General features: G+C 45.3%; 4 non-coding genes across 4 annotated transcripts; all 4 read right to left on the bottom strand.

Moving 5' to 3' along the window:
* Positions 1–593: 593 nt before the first annotated feature.
* Positions 594–677, bottom strand: trnal-uaa (transfer RNA leucine (anticodon UAA)). Its single transcript has one exon. It is a non-coding gene; the product is annotated as a tRNA-Leu (tRNA).
* Positions 678–3,330: 2,653 nt separating this feature from the next.
* trnal-uaa (transfer RNA leucine (anticodon UAA)) lies at positions 3,331–3,413 on the bottom strand. Its single transcript has one exon. It is a non-coding gene; the product is annotated as a tRNA-Leu (tRNA).
* A 2,244-nt stretch (positions 3,414–5,657) lies between these two features.
* Positions 5,658–5,739, bottom strand: trnas-cga (transfer RNA serine (anticodon CGA)). The gene has a single exon. It is a non-coding gene; the product is annotated as a tRNA-Ser (tRNA).
* Positions 5,740–8,383: 2,644 nt separating this feature from the next.
* Positions 8,384–8,467, bottom strand: trnal-uaa (transfer RNA leucine (anticodon UAA)). Its single transcript has one exon. It is a non-coding gene; the product is annotated as a tRNA-Leu (tRNA).
* Between the last annotated feature and the right edge of the window lie 1,075 nt (positions 8,468–9,542).

The following is a 9,542-nucleotide window of genomic DNA, read 5'->3' as shown; positions in this document are numbered from 1 at the left end:
CGACAACAGGTGGGCACCAAGAATCTAGTCTCAAATCCAAAAGTGGATTTTTTCTGTTCTGAACAGAATGATTTTAAGAAGCTTTATAAATGTTTAAAATTGGTGTTGATAAAAATTGCCCGCCCCATCGGCGAATTGAACCCCGGCCTATTCAAATAATAAGCAGGGATACTCACCATTATACTAATGAGGAATTAACACGTGTAAAGTCGGTCAGAGCAAGAATCGAGCTGTGAACAAAACTGGACAAATGAGAACAACAGAGACAGAGAGAGAAACAGAGAGGGAGACACAGGGACACAGAGAGAGACAGTCAGAGAGAAACAGACAGAGAGTGAAAGACAGAGACAGGCAGAGAGAGACAGACAGAGTGACAGACAGAGAAACAGAGAGAGACAGACAGAGAGGGACAGAGAGAGACAGACAGAGAGAGACAGAGAGAAAAATGCAGATTCAGCAGATGCCAAAATAGGACTTGAAGAATTACATATGAGACCTTTCTTTCCATATCTAATTGTTTGTTGGAGAATCAGTTGTTGACAAGCGAGTGTCACTGAGCAGGATGAAAGGAAATGGATCTTAAATTAAAGAACTACCTGGAGTGGGGTTCGAACCCACTGTGGGTATAAACCCATTGGATCTTAAATCTAACGCCTTAACCACTCGGCCATCTTGGTGCTGACAGTGAATGCGCACTGTATCTAAGAGAATCGGGCCTTCAAGCTCCACCTTGCCACAGATTTGAGCAGAGAGAGACACAGAGACAGACACAGAGAGACACATAGTCAGACAGACACACAGACACAGACCGACACAGAGAGACACACACATAAACACACAGACAGACACACAGGCACAGAGAGGGTACAGAGAAGATGTACAAGGATGATACCAGAAATGCGAGGGTATACGTATCAGGAAAGGATGGACCCCTGCCAAATTAGTTTAAACCCTGATTTGTCTGATTGTTGTTCTATTTCCAACTGTATATTTCGTGCATACTTGCACCATGAAAAAGTGAAAAGCTTCGAGGTGTTGGATTTAATTCCGCCCAACTCAGGATTAGTTCCCCAGGGATTTGATTACATTTTAAAATGAGAAACGCTGGAACCGTAGTCGGCAAGATTGGAACCTGTGCGGGAAGAGCCCAATGGCTTTCATAGTCGATCGCCTTAAACTCTCAGCCATGACTACTGGGTTGGCTAGTTTTTAAATGTAGCTCAGATAAAATCGCAATCATCCATCGCTCTGGAGCAAAACAGCTCTCAGTCCCTGAACAGTCTCCGCTCAAGAAAATTCTCAGAGACAATCTCCTCTCGCATTTATTTACTCTTCCATGTCCCTCCCTCGCTTTTTAACACGAACCAATTTAATTAGTATTTCACATCTTAAAGACGCATTTTGCCCCATCGCAGAACCCCGCTCACCAGGCAGGGATACTCCACGAAACTGACCAAAGTCACTGCTGGGCGTTCTCTGCAGAAACTCAGAGCAAGGATGGCGCTGTGGACAGACCTGGGCTCATTCACCAGACCCGGGCTCATTCACCAGACGGAGGAGTGAGCAAGGAGAGGGTAACAAAGAGCGAGAGAGACACGGGGAGAGGCAGAGAGAGAGATACCGAGAGAGAGAGAGCGCGGGAAACAGTGAGTGAGACAGAGAGAGAGGGACAGAGAGAACCTGTCGAGGAATTGAATCCTCACCACTATACTATCAAGGACCTGGTAGAGGAAGTAGTTATGCAGTGTTTGAGACAAAGACTCGAACACACACACACAGACATGTGTGCCTGCTCTCTATGTTTATGTCACATATTTAATAAGCTTTTCTGAGTGCCATGGATTCATAGAAACTTACAGCACAGAAGGAGGCCATTCGGCCCGCCGTGCCTGTGCTGTCTCTGTGAAAGACCAGTCGTGCTCTGTCCCACCCCCCGCTTTTTGTCCGTAACCCTGTTAATCTCTTTCTCTCTGTCACTCTCTCCCTCCTCCACGTCCCACACAAAAGGGAGAGGGAAACAGAGAGAGAGAGAGCTCTATACTAACGAGGAACTGGTGCAGGAAGTTGCTTTACAGTTCTTCATATGGCAGTAAATCTTGAAAAATTATTTTAGTGATTTTTTTTCTGTCCTACTTTTCCAAGGAGGATTTTAAGGGGTTGCCCAAAGGTTTACAATTTGGAATGTTAAAAGCACCCTTCTTGTCGGGGAATTGAATCCGGTCTCCCACGTGACAGGCGGGGATACTCGCCGCTATAATAACGAGGAACTTACACGTACAGTTTGCCAGAGCAAGAATGGATCTGTGAGCAGAACTTGAAAAATGAGAAATGCAGAGAGAGAGAAAGAGACAGGGACAAAGACAGAGACAATCAGAGAGAGTCAGACAGAGAGAGAGACAGACAGAGAGAGAGACAGAGAGAGAGAGAAAGACAGAGAGAAACAGAGAGAGAGACAGGCAGAGGTAGAAACAGAGAGAGAGAGACAGACAGAGAGAGAGAGACAGAGAGAGAGACAGAGAGAGAGAGAGAGAGACAGACAGAGAGAGAGAGGCAGAGAGACAGACAGAGAGAGAAAGACAGAGAGAAACAGAGAGAGAGACAGGCAGAGGTAGAAACAGAGAGAGAGAGACAGACAGAGAGAGAGACAGACAGAGAGAGAAACACAGAGAGAGAAAGACAGAGAGAAACAGGCAGAGAGAGAGACAGACACAGAGAAACAGAGAGAGAGACAGAGATAGAAACAGACAGAGAGAGAGAGACAGAGAGAGAAACAGAGAGAGAGACAGAGAGAGAGAGAGACAGAGAGAGAGACAGACAGAGAGAGAGAGACAGAGAGAGACAGAGAGAGAGAGAGACAGAGAGAGAGAGAGACAGAGAGAGACAGAGAGAGAGAGAGACAGACACACAGAGACAGACAGAGACAGACAGACAGACAGAGACAGACAGAGAGACAGAGAGACAGACAGACAGAGAGAGAGACAGACAGAGAAAGACAGAGTGAGAGACAGAAAAGGAGGCGTATGACAAATGTGTAACAGAGAGAGACAGAAAGAGAGTGAGAGAATGAGAGGGAGACAGAGAGGCAGATAGTGAGACAGAGGTGGAGACTGAAGATATAAAAACACTTTAAGATTCCTTCTCCTTGTTAGCTGAGAGTGACAGAGAGAGTGAGAGAAAAATGCAGATACAGCAGATGAAAAATAGGACTTGAAGAATTACATATGAAACCTTTCCGCATCTATAAAAATCTCATTGTTTGTTTGATGTTCAGCTGATGACAAAGAATGTCACTGAGCAGGATGAAAGGAAATGAGTCTTAAATTAAAGAGTTACCAGGAGTGGGGTTCGAACCCACGCGGGTATAAACCCATTAAATCTTAAGTCCAACGCCTTAACCACTCGGCCATCTTGGTGCTGTTAGCTCTTATACGCTGTTTCTGTGAGAATCAGGGCTTGAAGCGCCACCCTGTCACAGAGTTGAGTAAAGCAGAGATTTCCTCGGTGGCAGGACAGGTTAACAAAGCAGTTAAAAAAGCAAATGGGATCCTGGGGTTTGTAAATGGAGGCAGAGTGCACAAGCCAGGAAGTTACAGGAAACCTAAATAAAACACTTGTTCGGCCTCAGCTGGAGTATTGTGTCCAATTCTGGGGAACCACACTTTAGGAAGATGTGAAGGCTGAGGAAAGTATCCCCGCTTGTTACCCGAGTGATCGGCAGACACACACAGACAGAAACAAAAAGCCACACATACACATCAACACAAACACACATATAGAGTGACTTAGACATCGAGAGATACAGGCAGAAACACTGTCGCTAGTTTGCCTGATTGCTGTTCTATTTCCGACCATATATTTCATGAATATTTGCACAATGATAACGTGACAACTTCGAGGAGTCGAAAAATGTGGGATTTAATTCCGCCTAACTCAGGATTAGTTCTCCAGGGATTTGGTTACATTTTGAAATGGGATGCAAAATGCTGCAATCGTAGTCGACAGGATTCGATACTTGCGCTGGAGACCCCAATGGATTTCTAGTCCATCGCCTTAACCACTCGGCCACAACTACTGGGCCTGTGCGATTTTAAATGTTGCTCAGATAAAATCGCAATCATCCATCGCTCTGGAGCGAAACAGCACTTCGCCCCGAAACAGTCTATGTTGAAGAAAGTTCTCAAAGAGACAACCCCCTCTCGCAATTTTTACTCTTCAATTTTTCACTGCAGCTTATTTACTTGAAGCTGCACCAGGATACATCATTGCAGATTTTAGAAATGCTTAATTCCCGACGGGGAATTGAAACCCCGTCTTCCAACGTAACAGGCGGGGATACTTCACTATATTTAACGAGGAACTGACGGAAGACACTCCTTTGCAGTCACTGCAGAAGCGCAGAGCAAGAATGGCGCTGTGAACAGACCTGGGCTCATTCACCAGACCCAGAGGGAGGAGTGAGCAAGGAGAGGGAAACAAAGAGCGAGAGAGACACGGAGAGAGAGAGAGAGAGAAACAGAGAGAGGCACAGAATGAGACACACACAGGCAGAAAGACTGAGACACAAAGATAGAGAGGACAATGAGAGAGACAGACAGAGAGAGAAAGACAGAGAGAAACAGAAAGACAGTGAGAGACAGAGACAGACAGACAGAGAAAAACAAGAAAACAGAGAGACAAAAAAGGAGGCGTATGATAAATGTGTAACAGAGAGAGACAGAAAGAGAGTGAGAGAGAGAGAGGTGGAGACTGAAGGATATAAAAACATTTTACGATTCCTTCTCTTTGTTAGTTGGGAGAGACAGCGAGTGAGCGAAAGTGCAGATTCCGCAGATGCCGAAAGACCACTTCAAGAATTACATATAAATATGAAATCTTTCTTTCCGTATCTATAAAAATCTCATTGTTTGTTTGATGGAGATTCAGCAGATGACAAACGAGTGTCACTGAGCAACATTTAACGAAATGGGTCTTAAATTAAAGAGTTACCAGGAGTGGGGTTTGAACCCAAGTGGGCATAAACCCATTGGATTTTAAGTCCAAGGTCTTAACAACTCGACCATCCTGGGGCTGTTAATGGGCGTGGACTGTCTCTGTGAGAATCAGGTCTTCAAGCCCCACCCTGCCACAGAGTTGAGCAGAGCAGAGATTCCCTCGGTGGCAGGACAGGTTAACAAAGCAGTTAATAAAGCAGATGTGATCCTGGGGTTTATAAATGGAGGCACAGAGTACACAAACCGGGAAGTTATGGTAAACCTAAATAAAACACTAGTTCGGCCCCAGCTGGAGTGTTGTGTCCAATTCTGGGGAACCACACTTTAGGAAGGAGATGAAGGCTGAGGAAAGTATCCCCGCATGTTACCCGAGTGACCGGCAGACACACACAGACAGAAACAGAAAGCCACACATGTACACAGACAGACAGATAGAGTGACTCAGACATCGAGAGAGACAGACAGGTAGAGAGAAACACTGTCGCTAATTTGTCTGATTTTTGTTCTATTTCTGACCGTATATTTGGTGAATACTTGCAGATCAATGAAAACGAGAAAAGTCTCGAGGTGTTGAACGTTGTGGGATTTATAACCGCCTAACTGAGGATCAGTTCTCCAGAGATTTGTTCACATTTTGAAATGAAATGGGATGAAAAATGCTGCAACCGTAGCCGGCAGGATTCGAACCTGCGCGGGGAGACCCCAATGGCTTTCGACTCCATTGCCTTAACCACTCGGCCATGACTACCGGGTCTGTGAAGTGTTTCCTCCCACGGTCCAAAGATGTGTGAGTTAGGTTGATTGGCTATGATAAATTGACCCTTAGTGTTTGGGGGATTAAATACGTGGGGTTACGGGGATAGGGTGGGATATGTGTCGGTGCAGGCTCGATGGGCCGAAACGGCCTCTATCTGCACTGTGGGGTTTCTGAGATTCTGAGAAATGTTGCTCAGATAAAATCGCAATCATCCATCGCTCTGGAGCAAAACAGCACTCAGTCCCTGAACAGTCTCTGCTCAAGAAAATTGCCAAAGAGACAATCTCCCCTCGCATTGTTTCACTCTTCCATGTTCCTCCCTCGCTTTTTAACATTAAGTTACGCCAAGAAATATAACAATTATTTTACACTGGAAAGACTAATTTCTCCCCATCACAGAATTGAACCTCTGTCAGCCGTGCAACAGGCGGCGATTGTGCACTGAATTGATGAGGAATTGACGAAAGTCACTGCTGGGCGTTCTCTGCAGAAGCTCAGAGCAAGAATGGCGCTGTGAACAGACCTGGGCTCATTCACCAGCCCCAGAGGGAGGAGTGAGCAAGGAGAGGGAACCAAAGAGCGAGAGAGACACGGAGAGAGGCAGAGAGAGAGAGAGGCAGAGAGAGAGACACACAGACAGTGAGAGACTGAGACAGAGAGAGACTGGCGAACAGTGAATGAGACAGAGAGGAAACCAGAGAGAGAGAGCTCTATACTAACGACGAACTGGTGCAGGAAGTTGTTATGACAGTAAATCTTTTAAAATTATTTTAGTTGATGTTTTTTCTATTCTACTTTCCCAAGGAGGTTTTAAGGAGTTGGCCAAAAGTTTAAAATTTTGAATTATAAAATCTTCCTCTTCGTCGGGGAATTGAACCCCGGTCTCCCGCGTGACAGGCGGGGATACTCACCACTATACTAACGAGGAACTGACGTATATAAAATCTGTCAGAGCAAGAATCGAGCTGTGAACAGAATTGGACTGAGAGAGAAAGAGAGAGAGAGACGGGACAAACAGAGAAAGGGACAAATAGTGAGACAGAGAGACAGAGAGAGAAAGACAGAGAGATATTCAGAGAGATAAAGAGAGAGACAATGATAGATACAGAGAGAGAGAGACAAAAAAGGAGGCTTATGACAAATGTGTAACAGAGACAGAAAGAGAGAGTGAGAGAGACAAAGAGAGAGAATGAGAGGGAGACAGAGAGACCAGATAGTGTGACAGAGAGGGGTAGAGTCCGAATTCTCTTTCTCCTTGTTAGTCAATAGTGACACTTGAGAAAATGCAGATTCAGCAGATGCCAAAATAGCACTTTAAGAATTATAGTTAAATATGAGACAGAGAGAGAGAGAGAGAAGGTGTCGGGGAATTGAATCCTCACCACTCTACTATCAGGGACCTGGTAGAGGAAGTAGTTATACAGTGATTGAGACAAAGACTCGAACACACACACACACAGACATGTGTGTCTGCTCTCTATGTTTATGTCACATATTTACTAAGATTTTCTGAGTGCCATGGATTCATAGAAACCTACAGCACAGAAGGAGGCCATTCGGCCCGCCGTGCCTGTGCTGTCTCTTTGAAAGAACAGTGTTGCTCAGTCCCACCCCCCGCTTTTTGTCCGTAACCCTGTTAATCTCTTTCTCTCTGTCACTCTCTCCCTCCTCCGCGCCCCACACAAAAGGGAGAGGGAAACAGAGAGAGAGAGAGAGCTCTATACTAACGAGGAACTGGTGCAGGAAGTGGTTATACAGTTCTTCATGTGCCAGTAAATCTTTTAAAATTATTTTGGTAGGCTTTTTTTCTGTTTTACTTTTCCAAGAAGGTTTTTAAGGAGTTGCCCAAAGGTTTAAAATTTGTGATGTTGAAATCGCCCTCCCCATCGGGAAATTGAATCCCGGTCTCCACTGTGACAGGCGGGGATACTCACCACTATACTAATGAGGAACTGATATACTGGCTGCTGCTGGAATCGAGCTGTGAACAGAACTTGACAAATGAGAAAGACAGGGACAAAGAGAGACAGAGACAGACAGACAGACAGTCAGAGAAAGACAGAGAGAGACACACAGAGAGAAACAGACAGAGAGAGAAAACGACAGAGAGCCATACAGAGAGAGATAGAGAGAGAGACAGACAAAGAGAGAGACAGACAGAGAGACAGACACACAGACAGACAGAGACAGACAGACAGAGAGAAACAGACAGAGAAAGACAGAGAGCCATACAGAGAGAGAGAGACAGAAAGAAACAGACAGATAGCCATACAGTGAGAGATAGACAAAGAGAGAGACAGACAGAGAGACAGACAGAGAGAGAGACAGAGGGAAACAGAGAGAGAGAGAAAAAGAGAGTGAGAGAATGAGAGGGACACAGATAGTGAGACAGAGAGAGGTGGGGACTGAAAGATGTAAAAACATTTCACGATCCCTTCTCTTTGTTAGTTGAGAGTGACAGAGAGAGTGAGGGAAAAATGCAGATTCAGCAGATGCCAAAATAGGACTTGAAGAATTACATATGAGATCTTTCTTTCCATATCTATAAACATCTCATAGTTTGTTGCAGAATCAACTGATGACAAATGAGTGTCACTGAGCAGGATGAAAGGAAATGGATCTTAAATTAAAGAGTTACCAGCAGTGGGGCTTGAAACCACGTGGATACAAACCCATATGGATTTTAAGTCCAATGCCTTAACCACTCGGCCATCCTGGTGCTGGCATTATTCGCGCGCTGGCTCTGAGTGAATCGGGCCTTGAAGCACCAACCTGCCACAGAGTTGAGCAGAGCAGAGAGAGACACACAGACCGACACACACATAAACAAACAGACGCAGAGAGACACACAGACCGACACAGAGAGGCACACAGACCGACACACACATAAACACACAGACACACAGACCAACACAGAGAGACACACAGGCAGACACACAGACACAGAGAGAAACACAGACCGACACAGAGAGACACACACAGACCAACACAGAGAGACACACAGGTAGACACACACACATGGCGAGACACACAGACCGACACAGAGACACACACAGGGACACACAGACAGACACACAGACACAGAGAGGATTTACTAGGATGATACCAGAAATGTGAGGGTATATATATCAGGAAGGTATGGACCGCTGCCAAATTAGTTTATACCCTGATTTGTCTCATTATTGTTCTATTAGCGACCATATATTTCGTGCATACTTGCACAATGAAAAAGTGAAAAACTTCGAGGTGTTGGATTTAATTCCTCCCAACTCAGGATTAGTTCCCCAGGGATTTGGTTACATTAAAAAATGAGCAGTGCTGGAACCGTAGTCGGCAGGAATCGAAGCTGTGCAGGGAAACACCCAACGGATTTCTAGCCCATCGCCTTAACCACTCGGCCACGACTACTAGGTCTGTACGACTTTAAATGTTGCTCAGATAAAATTGCAGTCATCCATCGCTCTGAAGCAAAACAGCACTCAGTCCCTGAACAGTCTCGTGTCATGAAATTTCAAGAGACAATCTCCTCTCGCATGTTTTTTACTATTCTGTTTATCACTGTAGCTTTTTAACATAAAGCTACACCAGGAAATATAAATACAGTTTGACATCTTAAAAATGCTTCCACTCCATCGCGGAATTGAAAGCCGACCTCGGGAGTTGCAGTTCGAGATAGTTCACTATATCTGACGAGGAACTGATGGATGGCGTTACTGTGCAGAATCGCAGAGCAAGAATGGCGCTCTGAACAGACCTGGGCTCATTCTCCAGCCCCAGAGGAAGGAGTGATCAAC

This window comes from Somniosus microcephalus, chromosome 4 (genome assembly GCF_052327205.1).
Source record: "Somniosus microcephalus isolate GS21.2 chromosome 4, FLI_Smic_1.0, whole genome shotgun sequence".
Classification (NCBI taxonomy): domain Eukaryota; kingdom Metazoa; phylum Chordata; class Chondrichthyes; order Squaliformes; family Somniosidae; genus Somniosus; species Somniosus microcephalus.
Note: the sequence above shows the minus strand (reverse complement) of the source record. Positions and strands in the feature narration are given on the sequence as shown.